Below are 18,163 nucleotides of genomic sequence, written 5' to 3' on the forward strand. Positions count from 1 at the left end.
CATGGTAGAGAAAGAGAACCATGGGTTTAGAAACCCATGCCCTTTCCTCCTAAGCCATCCAAGAAAAAGGACGATGAGGATTTTGAGCGCTTTCCTGAAATGATTAGACCTATCTTTTTGCATATGCATTTGACTGATATGCTTAAAATGCCTCCTTATGCTAAGTATATGAAAGATATTGTTACTAATAAAAGAAAGATACCGGAAGCTGTAATTTCCACCATGCTTGCTAATTATACTTTTAAGAATGGAATACCAAAGAAACTAGGAGATCCAGGAGTACCAACTATACCATGCTCCATTAAAAGAAACTATGTTAAAACTTCTTTATGCGATCTTGGAGTCGGTGTTAGTGTTATGCCTTTCTCTTTATATCATAGACTTGAATTGAATAAGTTGACACCTACTGAAATTTCTTTGCAAATGGCTGATAAATCAACTGCTATACCCATCGGTATTTGTGAGGATGTGCTTGTTGTGGTTGCAAACATTACTATCTTAACAGACTTTGTTATTCTTGATATGCCCGAGGACGATAGTATGTCGATTATCCTTGGTAGAACCTTTTTAAATAATGCAGGGGCTGTTATTGATTGCAACATAGGCAATGTCAATTTTCATGTTAATGGTAATGAGCATATGGTACACTTTCCGAAGAAACCACCTCAAGTTCATAGTATCAATTCTATTGGAAAAATTTCAACTATTACTATTGGAGGTTTTGAATTCCCTCTTCCTACTATTAAGAAGAAATATGATATTCTTATTGCTAGGAAAATGCATATTCCTATTGAGGTAACCTAGTGTTATTCGAAAGTTCTCCGATTTCATGTCATTCGGAAGAAGTTTGTTAATAAGACTTGATCAACCTTGTTAATGGATTCCTTTTGATGGGCATGAGATGGATGAATTTAGAAAGCACAACTCTCTATACCCACTTTTCACTTTTTGTTATTTAGATTAAATAAAGAAAAAAATAGTATTTACTGTATGTTTTTTGAGTTAACCATACAATAAAAAATGTCCCAAAAATAAAAGTTCTCCAAATGCCTTGAAAATTTAGTATGATTTTTTATAGAATATTTGAGAATTTCTGGCACTAAACATGCACCAGGGGATGCACCAGTGGGCCACAAGGGTGGAGGGCATGCCCCCCGACCTTGTGGGCCCCACGTGGGTCCCCTCCACTTATTTCAGCACCCATCCACATCATCTTTCTCCAGAAAAAATCACTCCATACCCCAAACCCGTGTTCTTGCTCATTTTTCTGCCATTTTTTATCTCCTTTCTCAAAGCTTCATTCACAAAACTGCTTTGGGGGATTGGTCTTTGGTATGTGACTCCTCCAATGGTCCAATTAGTTTTTGTTCTAGTGCTTTATTTATTGCAAATTTTGGTTGCCTTGGTGACCCTGTTCTTGAACTTGCATGTCAAATGTATATGGTCCAAAGTAGTTTTGATGCATGATATAGCCTCTAGGCACTTGTAGGAGTAGTTGTTATCAATCTTGTTGAGTTTGGTTCACTTTTATTTTGAGTCACTAAAAATTTCAGAAATTTTTCAGAGGAAGAAAAATGTCTAGGAGAATGTACCAAGGTGGTTCTTCTAGGAAGCAAGCACCAAGGCCCGCGATACGCGAACCGGACCTTGAACCACCAAGGGAAGCTTAAGTGTGGCCTTGTGAATGGTCGTCGGATGAATTTATGGTTCGTGCAGGTTTCAAGGATGAGTTCTATGCATACGTACAAAATGTAGGCCTTGAGGACTTCTTGTCAGAAAAGTGCCTACAATACTATTATCTCACCGATTCCTTTGTGCGGAGGTTTGAGTTTTCATCTAAGTGCAATTCTTATACTGTCCTATTTGATCTTTATGATGAATCTTATACCATGGACCCAGAAGATTTTTGTGATGCATGCAAAATTCCACGATGGAGCATTCTTAGTGAGCCTCACAAATCTGAATACAATTATTTCCTTGCTAGCATCACCATAGGTGAAACTAGAAATATCACACAAGTCACCATAGGGAGCATTCATTTCCCTGCCATACATTATTTTGCTCTCTTTATAGGAAGATGCATTAATGGTAAACATGATCATAGCCACCTTTGCGTTCCAGATGTTAGTGTCCTCAAGTGTGCGGTATTAGGTGATAAGCGATATAACTTGGGGCCTATTATTGTGAGGAGGTTACATCTTAATGCTAAAGATGGAGATTTATTTGGTGGGATTTATGCACCTCGTTTAGCTAATTATCTGGGTGTACCCAGGATACGTCTCCATTGTATCTACTTTTTCAAACACTTTTGCCCTTGTTTTGGACTCTGACTTGCACGATTTGAATGGAACTAACCCGGACTGACGCTGTTTTCACCAGAATTGCCATGGTGTTATTTTTGTGCAGAAATAAAAGTTCTCGGAATGACCTGGAAATCAATGAAGAATATTTTTGGAATATATAAAAAATACTGGCGAAAGAATCAAGGCTAGGGGGCCCAGACCCTATCCATGAGGGTGGGGGGGGGCGTCTACCCCCCTGGGCACGCCCCTACCTTGTGGGTCCCCTGGTGCCCCACCGACCTCAAGTCCAACTCTATATATTCACGTTCGGGGAGAAAAAATTAGAGAGAAGGATTCATCATGTTTTACGATACGGAGCCACCGCCAAGCCCTAATCTCTCTCGGGAGGGATGATCTGGAGTCCGTTCGAGGCTCCGGAGAGGGGAATCCGTCGCCATCTTCATCATCAACCTTCCTCCATCACCAATTTCATGATGCTCACCACCGTGCGTGACTAGTTCCATCGTAGGCTTGCTGGACGGTGATGGGTTGGATGAGATTTATCATGTAATCGAGTTAGTTTTGTTAGGGTTTGATCCCTAGCATTATGTTCTGAGATTGATGTTGCTATGACTTTGCTATGCGTAATGCTTGTCACTAGGGCCTGAGTGCCATGATTTCAGATCTGAACCTATTATGTTTTCATGAATATATGTGAGTTCTTCATCCTATCTTGCAAGTCTATAGTCACCTATTATGTGTTATGATTCGTTAACCCCGAAGTGACAATAATCTGGATACTTACCGGTGATGACCGTAGTATGAGGACTTCATGTATTCACTAAGTGTTAATGCTTTGGTCCGGTACTCTATTAAAAGGAGGCCTTAATATCCCTTAGTTTCCAATAGGACCCCAGTGCCACGGGAGGGTAGGACAAAAGATGTCATGCAAGTTCTTTTCCATAAGCACGTATGACTATATTCGGAATACATGCCTACATTACATTGATGAACTGGATCTAGTTTTGTGTCACCCTATGTTATAACTATTGCATGAGGAATCACATCCGACATAATTATCCATCACTGATCCATTGCCTATGAGCTTTTCACATATTGATCTTTGCTTATTTACTTTTCCGCTGCCACTGTTACAATCACTACAAAACTGCTACCATTACTTTTGCCACAGTTACCATTACTTCCATACTACTTTGCTACTAAATACTTTGCTGCAGATATTAAGTCTTTCAGGTGTGGTTGAATTGACAACTCAGCTGCTAATACTTGAGAATATTCTTTGGCTCCCCTTGTGTCGAATGAATAAATTTGGGTTGAATACTCTACCCTCAAAAACTATTGCGATCCCCTATACTAGTGGGATATCAAGACTATTTTCGGGCGCCGTTGCCGGGGAGCATAGCTCTATTCTTTGGGTCACTTGGGATTTATATCTGCTCATCACTATGAAGAACTTGAAAGATAAAAGGAACCAAGATTTTTCCCTCAACTACGAGGGGAGGTAAGGAACTGCCATCTAGCTCTGCACTTGATTCACCTTCTGTTTTGAGTAAACTTGCGACACCTACTCCTGCTATTCATTCTTATATGTCGCATGTTATTGATGATGCCACTTTTGCTTTGCATGATAGTTATGATGAAACTACTTCTATGCTTGATAATACTGTGCCACTAGGTGAATTTCTTGATGAACAACTTGCTAGGGTTAGAGAGAATGAGATTATTGAAACTGATAATATTGATGAAAGTGATGATGAAGATTCTCCCCCTAGATATGAATTTCCTATTGTGCCTGAGGGTTATGTTATGGATGAAGAAACTGCTAGAGACTTCTTAGCTTGCAATGATAGATGTGATCTTAAGAAATTATTAGCTAAGCTTAAAGAAAAATCCTTGAATGCTAGAATGAAATATGACCCTGCTTTTGCTACTTCACCTATCTGTATTTTCGATAAGGATTATGATTTCTCTGTCGATCCTGAGTTAATTACTTTGGTTTAATCTGATCCTTTTTATGGCTATGAATCTAAAACTGTTGTGGCACATCTTACTAAATTAAATGATATAGCCACCCTGTGTCACTAATGATGAGAAAACTCGCTATTACTTTATCCTTAAGTTGTTTCAGTTCTCATTAAAGGGTGATGCTAAAACATGGTTTAATTCTCTTGATCCTGGTTGTGTGCGTAGTCCCCAGGATATGATTTGTTACTTCTCTGCTAAATATTTCCCCGCTCATAAGAAGCAAGCTGCTCTAAGGGAAATATATAATTTTGTGCAAATTGAAGAAGAGAGTCTCCCACAAGCTTGGGGGAGGCTTCTCCAATTACTTAATGCTTTGCCTGATCATCCTCTCAAGAAAAATGAAATACTTGATATCTTTTATAATGGACTAACCGATGCTTCCAGAGACCACCTGGATAGTTGTGCTGGTTGTGTTTTCAGGGAAAGAACAGTTGATCAAGCTGAATTGCTATTGAATAATATGTTGAGTAATGAAAATGATTGGACACTTCCTGAACCAACTCCTAAGCCAACACTACAAAAAAAATACACTTCCGTGATGATACGTGTTTGTCACAGTAGGTCGCATATTCTGTCATGCATGTACATCCATGACGATTTTATGACAGAATCAAGATAGTCATACCTGTGCTATTGTAGAAGTGTTCCATGACACTACCAAAATTATCATCACGGAAGTGTCCACTTCCATGACGATAAATCGCGTGTCACAGAAGTGCTTTCGTCAAGGGTGACCGACATGTGGCATCCACCGTAACGGAACGCCGTTAAGCTATCGGGTTGGGTTTTGTATCCGATAACCTGTTAACAGCCCCGACCAATGGGGATTTTCCACATGTAAAATCATCATTGGCTGGAGGAAGCACGTGTCGGCTCATCGTTGGGACAGATGTCATCCACTCATTGGACAGAAGGCGCCTATGATACGTCGACACGTGGCACGGCCCAACAGAGGCCCATTCCTGTGAAAAGCCCGGCCCATTTGACTTGGTCAAAAGGTGGCGGGTCGGCCCATGTAAAGCCTGTTAATTTCCTGTTCGCATATAGCCCATTTACAGCCCGCTAACCCAAGGCCCGTTATGCCCTATCCGAATTAGGCCTAGTAGCGTCATCTGGGCCACCCAATATGATTCCAGCCCGTTCTCACTTCTAGCCCATGTATGGCCCATGATGTCTTTCGGCCCATATGAGGCCCTATGTAACTCTTGGCCTATTAACGGCCCGTGGTGAAACTGGCCCGTAATGAACAGTGTATCACTTTACACCCATTAATGGCCCGTGGTGAAACTGGCCCGTAATGAACAGTGTATCACTTTATACCCATTAACGGCCCGTTATTCCGTTGGGCCGTTTCTAGCCCATGTTATCTTTCGGCCTTCTCAGAGCCCATTTATTCTTGGGCTCATTTCCAGCATTCGTTTACTTACGGCCCGTTACTGTCATTTTCTGCTTGTGGGCCAAATTCAGCCCGTGGTTACAGTCGGCCCGTTTGTGGTCCGTTAATACATTGGGCCGTTTTCATAGCGTCATCAAATACGGCCTATTAACGATGGCCCGTTATGGTCGGCCCATGAATGGACGATTCCAACTCTAGCCCGTTTACGACCATAATGCGGTCTGTTTGGCCCATGTTTGGCCAATTGATCATACGACCCGTATAAGGCCCATTGATGATACGGCCCACAGAAGGCCCATTGTTTCTACGGCCCGTAGAAGGCCCATTGTTTCCACGGCCCGTAGAAGGCCCACTGTTTCTACGGCCAGTAGGAGGCCCAGTGTCACTACAGTAAATATTAGCCCATGGTTATTGTGGCCTAGTTTTAAAAAATAGGTTATTGCAGCCACTAGCTAACCGCGGAAAAAGAACTGCAATGACTACAAGCAAACAAATAAACAAGACAACAAGGAAATAAATAAGCAAGTAATTAACGCTAGGCTATCATGGCTATTACACATATTACATCCACTGGGCATCAAAGTTCGCCACCAGTGCAAATATAGGGAACAAAGCAGCATAGCATATACACTGGTTGTCAAAGTTGGCGACCAGCGCAAATAAACGCCACAGCAAAACAAATCCAGAACTGAAACCACTTCAGAAGATCTCAAGAAACAATATCCTGGGTACCCATAATGCTGCCAAGATGCTTAGCAAGCTTATTAACTTTCTCTTGTTTGGCGCTTAAATCCTCCAGCGCTTGCTATTGCACCAGAAAATATGCATCTGAATTCTGCAGGGACTTCCTCAGTCCTTCAGCTTCCTGTCGCAGCACATCTGATCGATGTCTTTCAACTTGAAGTTGAGACTCAAGAAGATGAACTGATTCAGGCAGCGAGTTCGAAGAGCTTGTGCCAGCAGTAGTGGCCAGTAACTTGAACACTACATCAAGACAGGACTTTTGGGTTCCCTCACTGTAGTCAAGATAGTTTTTATCAGCTTTCTTGGAGACCAACAGGGATGTCTCACTATCTTGAACCTTATCTGCATTACTTCCTTTACCATTGGATAACGCGGTACTGTTCTCCAATATTTTGTCCGCATTCTAAAAGAGAAACAAGCAGAAACATCACATGTTTACCATGTTGTATATGAAACTCATTTTGGTAAATGAGTTCAGTAGTAAAGTGGACATGATAACAGCATGAAACAAACATATATCTATGTACCATGGTCACTTTACGGTCTATATCATTCTAGTTTTTGTTGCCAAATCAAGATAGAGACATAGTTCAAATAATATTTGTTCAAGACAAAGCAGAATAGACAGAATATAAGTGTGGGTAACTGTAGAGCAATAACAACACTTGTAATGTGCATGACATGAGAACATAACTGTTTATTCAATTGAAACTGAAATCAACATAGAGCATGTTACAACAGCAAACTAGTTAAAGAAACAGGTTTAAAACATACCTGTTGCGCCATTGGAGTTTCAATTCCATCCTTCAAATTTGAAAATAGTTGGTATGAGTAAATACATTAATGCAAGAGCAAAGGAGTATGAACCATAGCTACAAAACCTGACCTGAGAACAAATATTCTTCTCCTTTAAGTGTTGAGTTGGGATTCGGAGTAGTGGTCCTCGTGCTTTGGGCACTGCAGTTCCCTTACTAATTGCTCGTGTTCGGGTGCTCTGTGGTGGAGACGGTGCTATGTCAACTGAAACTGGGTTACTATCTGCCAGGGTTGGGGTTAGAAGGGGTGCAGCTGGTTCTCTGTCCAACTGGGTAGGGGTACAATCTGCGAGAGTCTGGGTTATGTGTGGTGGATCTGGTCCTTGGGCAAGTACAACCGTGGTTCTATCTGCATCAACTGGTAGCACTATCTTTTCTGAAGACCGTGTTGTTACTCCCTTAGATACAGCCATCACGCTCTCCAATTGAAATGGCTGATAAACAAGAAAAGTAATTGAAAGTATAGACATTGTATGATAGACAGGTGCAATGGTTAGTGGGGAATAAAAGAGGGCATGAAATAATTCATATTTATGTTGTCCAACCAAACAGGATAGCATGACACAATTTCACATATATGATGGCTAACTAAACAGGATAGCATGACACAATTTCACATTATGATGGCTAACTAAAAAAGATGGAAAGACATAGTTCAAAATATGAGACTATGTAAACAGGATGACATGACATAACTATATAATGTGTTTATTAAATAGGTTGGCATGCCATAATTCACATACATTCACGGATAGAATGCCATAATTCAAAATATGATGACTGTAAACACTAAACAAGATGAGATGATACAACTATATGATGTCTTTATTAAATGGGTTGCCATGCCATAATTCAGATAGATGATGTGTATGTACTATGTAAACATGATGGCATGATATAATTCAAATATATGATTTATGCAGTAAGCAAGTAAGCAGATGTCAATCCATATATGATGTAAAAACTAAGCAATGCAAGACAACATGCATGACATGGGTAATATAACCCTGCCAAGTTTGAGCATAGACCTCAGGGGGGAAATAGGACTGGTCATCAGTCTCTGAATCCTCCTTTGAGGAGCTCTCTGTAACCAGCAAGATGTCTGCTTCAGCAGGTAGCATTGTCTGCTCTGAATACCTTGTTTTCACTCCAGATACTTCCATCAGCGTTTCAAATGGCTGATGCACAGGAAGAGTAGTTGAATATACAAACGTTGTCGACAAATGGAACACGTAATACAAAAAATGATAGCATGATATAATTCACAGACATGATGATTGGCTAAACAGCATGGCATTGCATAATTCACATATATAATGCCTTTGCAACAAGATAGCATTGTATAATTCACATATATAATGTCTTGCAACAAGATGGCAATGCATAATTCACATATATGGTAATTAGACACTGAACAGGTGGCATTCACACAAAGCATGTCTGAACTAATCAAATGACATAGCAATGCGAGCCACCATACGCACGATATGAGCAACATAACCCTGCCAAGTTAGAGCATACACCTCGGGGGGGGGGGGGATAGGACTGGTCATCTGTCTCTGAATCCTCCTCCGAGGAGCTATCCGTAACCAGCGAGATATGTGCTTTGTCAGATAGCATAGTCTGCTCTGAAGACCTTGTTTTCACTCCAGAATTTGCCATCACCGTGTCAAATGGCTGATGCACACGAAGAGCAGTTGAATGTACTAAAATTGTTCACAAATGTAATATGTAACAAAAAAAAGGATGGCCTGATATAATTTACATATAAGATGACTGGCTAAGCAGAATGGCATTGCAAAATTCACATATATGATGCCTGGCTAAACAAGATGGCGTTGCATAATTCACATAAATGATGAATAAACTAAACAGATGGCATTTGCACAAAGGATGTCTAAACTAAGCAGATGACATATTTGATGTATAAAGTAAGCAATGCAAGACACCATATGCATGATATAACCAACATCAGCATGCCAAGTTAGAGCGAAGACCTCAGGGGGTAAATAGGAGTTGGCTTCTCCTTCTGAATCACCCGCAGAACAGATATCTTCCTCTCGATTACAATCTGAAATGCGTGGAGGGGGGGCTGCCTTTGCGCCTACCATGGAGCGACGTCTGCATGAAATTTTATTGCCATGCAAGGCTCGTCTCTTTTTCTCCACATGTTCAATTCCATTGTTTACAATAACTGTCATGCATAGGAATAAAACATAGTGAGATTATGTAAGGAGTGCATGTAGAAATCCAGAGTGATGGTAGCAACCTGTGGATAGACCCAAAACCAATAATAGCAGGCAGATAATGGCTTCAGTTAAAAAATACATATAATGTCTTCTTTACTGTTTGTTTCCCACCCAACATGAAACTCATAGTAGACACCGGAGATTAACCAGATAGTAGATAGATACTATTGATAGGGGCCCCGATATGTACCCCACAAAGATTTAAAAAATCAAGTTTGACCATTAGTTTGAAGCTGACTCAGAGTCTAATCGGTGAACATGACGATAAAGTAGCATGTAATATTAAGCGATGCATAACGTAAGCAGACATGAAAGAGTGCGACCTCTCTTGCGGACCCGTGTAGTCCTCGAGGTCATCTGCTCGGTTGATGATGGTAATGCAGTTTTCATGGCTACCAGCGGCGGGGAAGAAGATCTAAGGCGGCGAAAGACAGTCTGGAGGCCGGATCCCTGCTGTGCTGGACCCTTCTGTCGTTGGAGCAGCTGAGCTGGGGTGGACGAGGGCGCAGCAGGAGCGGGACAAACCACGCAAGGTTTTCTTTGACAACTATCTGTAAGAGAAGTAATTCTGTAAGGGCTCGTTTGAATTGGAGGATTCCAACAATGCAGGGATAGGAAATAGACAGGAATAGGATAGGAACGCACGTGCAAAACAGAGAATTTAAAAACACAGGATTTCTGCCAATCTGGGTGTTTGATTCACAACAATTGGAAGATCACAGGATGCAAAGAAGCATGGTGAGATTAAGTCAAACCACAAGAAAATGTACGGTTATAATGCTATTATGCTACTATCTCTTAGTCTTGTGCTTCATGAATAGGAATTTGAAAAGGAGGACAAGTGAAAATTAAAATCCCTACGTTTTTTCTTTCAAGGAGACACTAAAGGAACAAATCCGTGTGCTCAGTGGACAATATTTATAACATGTAGAGTAAAAAAGAGATGCAACAAGTGTACAACCTCTTTGGAGAAGCCATGTCGATCTCAGCGTGATTGGGTTGGCCGGTGAGGATGCTCCGGCTGAATTTGCTGCCGGAGGAGGGGAAGAAGATCTTAGGCGTTTGGAGATGGAGCCCGAGGTACTGCTCCGCTGTGATGGAGGGTTTCGTCGTTGGAGCAACTCTGGTGAGTTGTACGACGCCGAGGCTGAAGCAGGACAATAGAGACAACGAACAACTTTAACCTGAGTGGAATTCTAATAGCATCTCCAATACATGACATAAAATACATAACCACAAAGTGCTAGATATAAAATACATCAGCCGCTCATCTATGAACTTAACTGTAAAAACTGAACTTAACTGTCGAAACTGAACTTAACTGTCGAAACTGAACGCACTAGCAAGGTGAGGCTACACGTCAGTCGACTGACTTTTTCATCTCTGGTCAGTCGATTTTGCAGCCGTTGGATACGAAATCAAGGGCCTGCGGTTCATCTTCAACCTCCACCCCTGAGCCGCCAGCCACCACCGGCCAAACAGCAGCCCCCCGCCGCCCGCGGCCGGTGGTGCGTCGCCCCGCCCGCCCCGAAAACACTCCCCACCGCCGGTCCGCCGCCGTCCCGGCCATCCCTCTAGGCCCCCCGTGCCGGGCTTTTTCTCTAGCGATCCACACGCCACCGCCACGCCAACGCCCCGCCACCGCCAGCGACCACCGCCCCCATCCTGAACCCTAAGATAGATAGTGGGGTACCTCTCCGGCGAGCCCCCCTCCCCGCTGCGGCTGGTTCTTCCTTCACCCAGGCGAGCCCCCCCACCCCCTGAAAATTGACTGACCCAAAAGTTGATTCAGTTGACTGAAGTGTAGCTAAATCGGAGCTGCATCGCAAGCAAGAGCAAGACCTAGAGCAGCAGCGCGGGCAAGAGCAATAGCAAGAGAAGACCAGGCAGGGGATCGAGAGCAAGAGCAGAGCAGCAGCGCGAGCGAGAGCTAAAGCAGCAGCAGCTCCTAGTGATGTGGACGTCACCGCCGAGGGAGCGACGCCGTGGAGAAAGTGGCCGGCGACACCACCGTGGATGGAGCCGCTCCGTGTCGGCTCGGGACCGACCGCCGGCAGCACCGTGAGATCGAATCAAGAAGAAAATGCGGCGATTAGTGTACAACCTCTTTGGTGGCGCCGATTAGACCGCAACTTCATCCGAGGAAACGGTGATGATGATGCTCTTCCGGTGGTGCAAGTGAAGATGACGGTGTGGGAATGGAGGTGGCGCGAAAGACGAGGGGAATGTCGGGGTAGCTCCTTGGAGGTGGAGGACGGGGTGGCTGAACTGGCGGGACGATGAGATCGACGACGGATCCTCATCTGGTACGGTGGATGAGGGACGTCGAGGTGTTGCTGTGGACGATGTCGTCGGGGAAGAGGCTCCGGCTGTGTGGCGGACCAAGCAGGGTGTGGGGTTTCATCGCGGGTTTTCGTGGCCTCAGTGTACGAATGGGTGGGCGGATGGGATGGCAGTGGGGAACCATGGCTTAGAGACGCGCTTGTCCGAAATGTGGGGTAAGTTACAAAAATACCCCCACCGATTTGAGGCGGTTCTTTCAGTTCAAGGGTACCACGGGCATTTCGCGTGTTGGGATTTCACAGGAGGTGGGAGTTTTCACGCGCATTGTAATTTAGGAATAGCAAGGCGCGGGTTGAGATGGAGGGAGTTGTCGGAGCACAACGAGACAAAGATATATCTTAAATATTTTGGGCTAACAAGGCGCGGGTTGAAATTTCCGGACAAGCCTAACGTGTATTGTACCAAATCAACACGCACTATAAATGTCATTCAAAACTTTGAATTCATGTTATGTTCAATTAAAATATTTCGCTATGTGTATAATGCATGCAACCTACTACTCAAATGAAAGTTTTAGAGCATTCCAAACGTATATACTACCGCTTCAATATGAACTAAATTTGAATTCGTTTCTCTATTTGAATAAGATCTACAGTAATGATTGTTGTGAAGTCAAAGCATTTGAATTCATTTCTATGTTTTAATAAGATCTACAATCAACATTATTGTCAAGTTAAACCATCGTTTGTGTATTATCTTCACAGCACACCACATGATTAGTCTCGAGTTACATATGAACTATGTGTACTATATGAACTCGAACTAGATTTTTTGAATCCACTTTATTTTAATTTCAAGTCACATTACATTTCTAGCTCTAGCTAGATCTTCATAATCTAAACCATGTCTCATATGTATAATGTGTTTATGACATTATGTATGGTGCCCCGCCCCCTACGCCTACAAGTATTTAGATGTGAGTTGCAAACACCACACAGTACCACAAATTCAAATAAAATGTGAGAATGTTCGATATATAGTATTGTTTAGATTGTTCAATATTTAGTTGTAAGATGCAAACGCCACACATTATCACAAATTCAAATAAAATGTGAGATTGTTTGATGTATAGTATGGTTTAGATTGTTCGGCATTTAGCTGTGAGTTGCAAACGCCGTGCATTATCACATTATGGTATAACATGTGCACAGCACGTGTATCACCGCTATATTCATGCATGCAATGTTTAAAACACTATGATCTCCTATTCAAATATATGAATCCGCTTTCATATCAAATTATGATCTTTGTTAGTCTCTTACACCCACACAATCCTCTAACCTTTGTAGCTACCACTAACTTTCTCTCGTGCATGCACACGCCCTCCTCGCCCTCCCCCTCCCTCGGCATTCTATACACCGGGCACATTCATTTTTTTTCTTTAGGTCGTTCTTACAGAGTCTCCACAACTCCTTTCCGACACACACCGATCGATAAACCTCTCCAGCGATGCCTGCCTACAACACACACACACACCTTCAATCTCCTCCTTTATGTGTCCTTGCCTCTTGTCTCTCATACGGTCAGACACACGTGTAAACTCTCGCCCCTCTTTACATCGATCTCACAACCGCACACTCCTCCCCATATCTAGCTAGTAGTTGGGCCTCTCGCACAACCTCCTAGCTCCATTCTCTCTCTCTATCCGTCTCGCTGGGCCTTATTTGCCTCTAACAAATGGACGTACACCGACCGATCTCTCGCTATACATATAGCTAGCTAGGTCCTTATAACTCGTTTTTACCCACACGTCAATCGATCTACCTCATTAGTTGTGTCTCTCCCTTCCTCCGACAAACAACAATTGATCTACCGATCTAGTTAGGTTTGCTTACCAAAGACATGGTTCCCCTTCATCATCCATGGATGCGTCCCGACAGATCTATCACGCACAGGCACACACAGAAACACATCCCCACTCTTATTGATAACATTGCAGTTCCACCCTCAGTTTGTCTAGTAGGCCTCTCCCACCATCTTCGAGAAGCAACTCCATCACCCATCCATCACTCTACCCCTCTCCCTCCCTCTCCCTCCCTCTCTCTCTCCTCTCTCTCTCTCTGTCCCATCATATTTCCCGTCCTTCAGTTATGTATGGATGTCGACCGATCTCCCTCAAGACATAGTTGGGTCTCTCCTTCTCAACACATATACGAGTCATTCTACCTCTATAGTTAGGCCTCTGCCTACCCCTCCCCCCACCCCCTCCCCCCACACACACCGATACATCGAGCGCTCTAGTCATGTCTCCCTGCCACACACAAACTTGACATGTGCCCTCTAACATTCCGGTAGGCCAGTCACCCTATATCTTTGACTTGCACACACACACAATTTCGATGGCTCTCTTCATCGATCTCGCACCCACCCACTTGATCCTCTCTTCGACTCTATCGATAGCTATGACCCCTCCCTCTCTTCTCGTGGATTGCCTGACCCTCTATGTATGATATGGATAGGCCTCCATTTCACACACATTGCATGCAAAATTTTGTTTGAGATGTCATCGACACATATTCCCACAAATAATTCACGAAACCAACCCCCACCCCACCCCACCCCAAAACAAAAGACACTCACGAACGCGGTTTGTATCTCTCACACACACCCACGTAGGTGGGGGACGTGCATGAAGAGAATAGGTGCATGCATGGCACACGTACTCCCGTCTCTTTCCCAACCACACCCGCGCGGGTACACTGTGGAGCTCATTTCTGTACGAAAAAGGCAGCCCACGTGGTAATTTGGCACATGTACTGGTTGTCCACTTGGTGGAGGGAGGATCGTCTACCATGGGTGAACAAACAAATTGCGACTTGACGTGTTATGTTAAAAAAGAGGCAAACCATGTGGGGCCTACCTTAGAGGCAAGGCTCTATACACTGGAGTACTTTTGATGTGTCCCGTCAACTCGCAGAACGAGGAGAAGCTTGCTTAGTACGCCGTCTCCCCCATTCCTAAATATAAGTCTTTGTAGAGATTTCACCGTGAACCACATGCGGATGTATATAGATGCATTTTAAGTGTAGATTCATTCATTTTGTTCCATATGTAGTGGAATCTCTACAAAGACTTATCTACTAGTAATAGCTAGCCCCCACTACTAGGAATTCTCTATCCTCTCCTTGAGCCACATCATCAAAATTGATGTAGCCATTAAATGAAGTAAATCAGACCATAATAGTGGTCTGATCTAGACGTTGAGAGGCTCCGTACTAAGCCACATGCAAGCATGCAAAAATACCGTGGCACATGCATGTGAGTGGGTTTTAAATCACATCAACATGTCTCCATGCAAGCATGCACCGGTAGCATGCATGTAAATGGGCTTTTAAGTCCCATTAACATGTCAAAAAGAAAAATATAATCCCATTATGCAGTAGGAGTTGGCTGATCTTTTTTCCTTACGTGGGATGATCTAAATGATGATGGGAGTTTATTTAGTTTGGCTACCACATTTATCATGCGGTTATAGAGTTTTTTTAGTTCTATGAAATCGATAATTTTGCGCAGAGAGATATACCGCTGTTCCGCGGCAACGCGCGGGGACTCATCTAGTAATATTTAGGAACGGAGGGAGTACCATGTAAAGAGTTAGGTGTCGCACGGTGATAGTGTGAGGTGGGACATGTAATCACTGAGCCTGCGTGTTTTCACTGCTCTTGCACGCCTCCGCTGTAAGAATGGAGAAAATTGTAATCTAGTAGTAGTACCTCCTTTTGCCGATAGCCTGGGACATCCAGCAGTCCTACCACCTCAGTAATAAAGACCAATGAGCCATCAAATCACATAGACCCAGCAGTAACCATCACTCTTGCGCCAGTGAGAGGTCGCGTCCGATCTGCCCGGGCATGAATGCGGCACCGATTCTTTCGAGTGGCGCTGACCATTTCGGGCGGGAAGCACGCCCGGGCGATGGAGGGGCTTTGGGTGGGCTAGGCTAGTCAGGAGCGGGCGTGGCAGCTGTCCGCATGTCCCTACCGGACACGCCCGGAAACGAGAGGATGCACCGACTCTCGCGGCTAAAATCGTACACTACACAACATCTCTCTGTAGGAGTAGGTCGATCTGTCGCTCTCTCTAACACACACATGCTGTTAAACACACACACACACACACACACGCGCGCGCACACACGCATGCACCTTGGTCCCGTTGCACCTTCTAACTTGAGGTCTCGGGTTCGATAACTACACTTGAGCATAATTTGTGCCAGGAGGATTCTTTGACTGGTCAAAATGTTTTCTAGGGTTTGCACGCTTCACACTCTCTCTCTCCAGTATATATATACACGCTGGAGCCTTAGCGCCTGTAGTTGCTCTCTTCACACTCTCTCGCCCTCTCCCTCCATTCCGAATTACTTGTCGTAGGTATGGATGTATCTTAGATGTATTTTAGTTCTAGATACATCCATTTATTCGACGAGTAATTTGGAACGGAGGGAGTAGTTGCTCTCTTCACACTCTCTCGCCCTCTCCAGATCTAAACAAGACTTCGTTGGCATGTCTCTCCCCTCACTGCTGCTCAAAGAGCCGGCAAGATCCGTCCGCCGGGAAGGGAAGGAGGCTTAACGCTGTCGCCGTCGGCGAGGGACTACCGGCGCAGCTGTTCACTGTCAGGACCCCGATTCCAAGTCACATCGATCTAGCCGGTAACACCTCATATCACATTGCGGCCTCACGCATGGTATCCCCACGGGTGTCTCCTTACCATGGCCCGGGACCGTTTGCGCCTTTTGGCTCACGTATATGATAGTGTCGCTAGCATCCATATGACAGAGAACCCGGGCTGACATGGCTAGTCATGAAACCAAAGCGGCACAGACCTATGGAGACAGGCATACGTGAATCACATCGAGCATGTCGGTCATCAGCGTGTGAATCCGGGCTGTAGCACTGGGCTAACAGGACTCCGGAAGTCACCGCATGACATTTCCCCGAAGGGACAGACATAGGAACGAAGTGAAACACATGCCGGCCAGTCAAGTGTCCTGAGCAGTAGTGCTGGGCTAGCAGGACTCCGGTGAACCGGGCTGTAGCGGACTACTATGGCTCGAGGAGCACTAGACTACATTTCCCCATAAGAAAGGCTGCCAAGGATAAACAACTAGATTGTCGGATCCCACACATACCAAGCATTTCAATCATACACACAATATGCTCGATATGTGCAAATACAACATGGCATCACAACAAAACTCTACAACTCATGTACTTTATTTAAAGGCTCCAAAGAGCCATACATAACATGTTCATACAGGTAGGGGTCACATGACCCGACACTCAAGTCATACAAGCATACAAGCACATGTGGAAGCAAATAGTCTGAGTACAGACACTAGAAAGCAAGAAGGCTTCTCGAAGCCTGTCTATCTACATAGGGCCCTCCATGGCCAGGATCACCACCTGGGTGGCAAGTCACTCATCGACGTCGAGATCTACATAAAACCCATCGGAGGGGGCGGTGTTGTTGTCTGAAAACAGTAATTAAACAAATATGAGTACAAGGGTACTCAGCAAGTCTTACATCAGAACCTACTATACATGCTCATTCTCAAGAGGGTGGTGGAGTTATTGCAGCAAGCCAGCTTTGACTCTTGGCTAAGCTATCCTACGAGACTCCACTAGTAAAATAGTTTTCGCACACGAGTCCACTAATCACCAACACAATACTCCATCGGGGATCCTCCCTCGTCATCCTACGAGAGGGCCATCCTCGGTACTCACACTTATCTTGAGTCTTTTAGTAGTATCCATTAACTTGTCTATGAACTGTATAGTCAACCAAGTAGTCCTTTACCGCGGATGCGGCTATTCGAATAGTTTTATACCCTGCAGGGGTGTACTTCTTCATACACTCTTTCACCACTTACCGCTGTTTACACGGCATGTACTCGGCAACCTTCAAGCAGAGGCCCAACGAGGGTGTCGGCCACGGCCTACCCAAACACTCAAGTCTCTAGTCCAGGTTTATCGCCTATCCAGGTTCCATCCGCAGGGAGTCCGGCCGAGGTTTCCACATACGGCCCCGAACGATGTGAACAGGGTTCCCGAGACACCAAACGGGTGACTCGGTACACCGTGCCATGGTGTATCTACCGCAACATAGCCCACCCCTAGGGTCAGCGCTACGCACGGCCGCCAACACATAACCTACAAAGACCAGAAACTAATTGCAACTCCTAGACAGAGTACTAGGGTGATTAAGAAGCTGAGAGGGTCCATTGGTTTCGGGCCCAATGTATGGTAGTAACTGAATCTTAAATCACACATACAGATCTCAGCTCTT

This window comes from Triticum urartu, chromosome 1 (genome assembly GCF_003073215.2).
Source record: "Triticum urartu cultivar G1812 chromosome 1, Tu2.1, whole genome shotgun sequence".
NCBI lineage: Eukaryota > Viridiplantae > Streptophyta > Magnoliopsida > Poales > Poaceae > Triticum > Triticum urartu.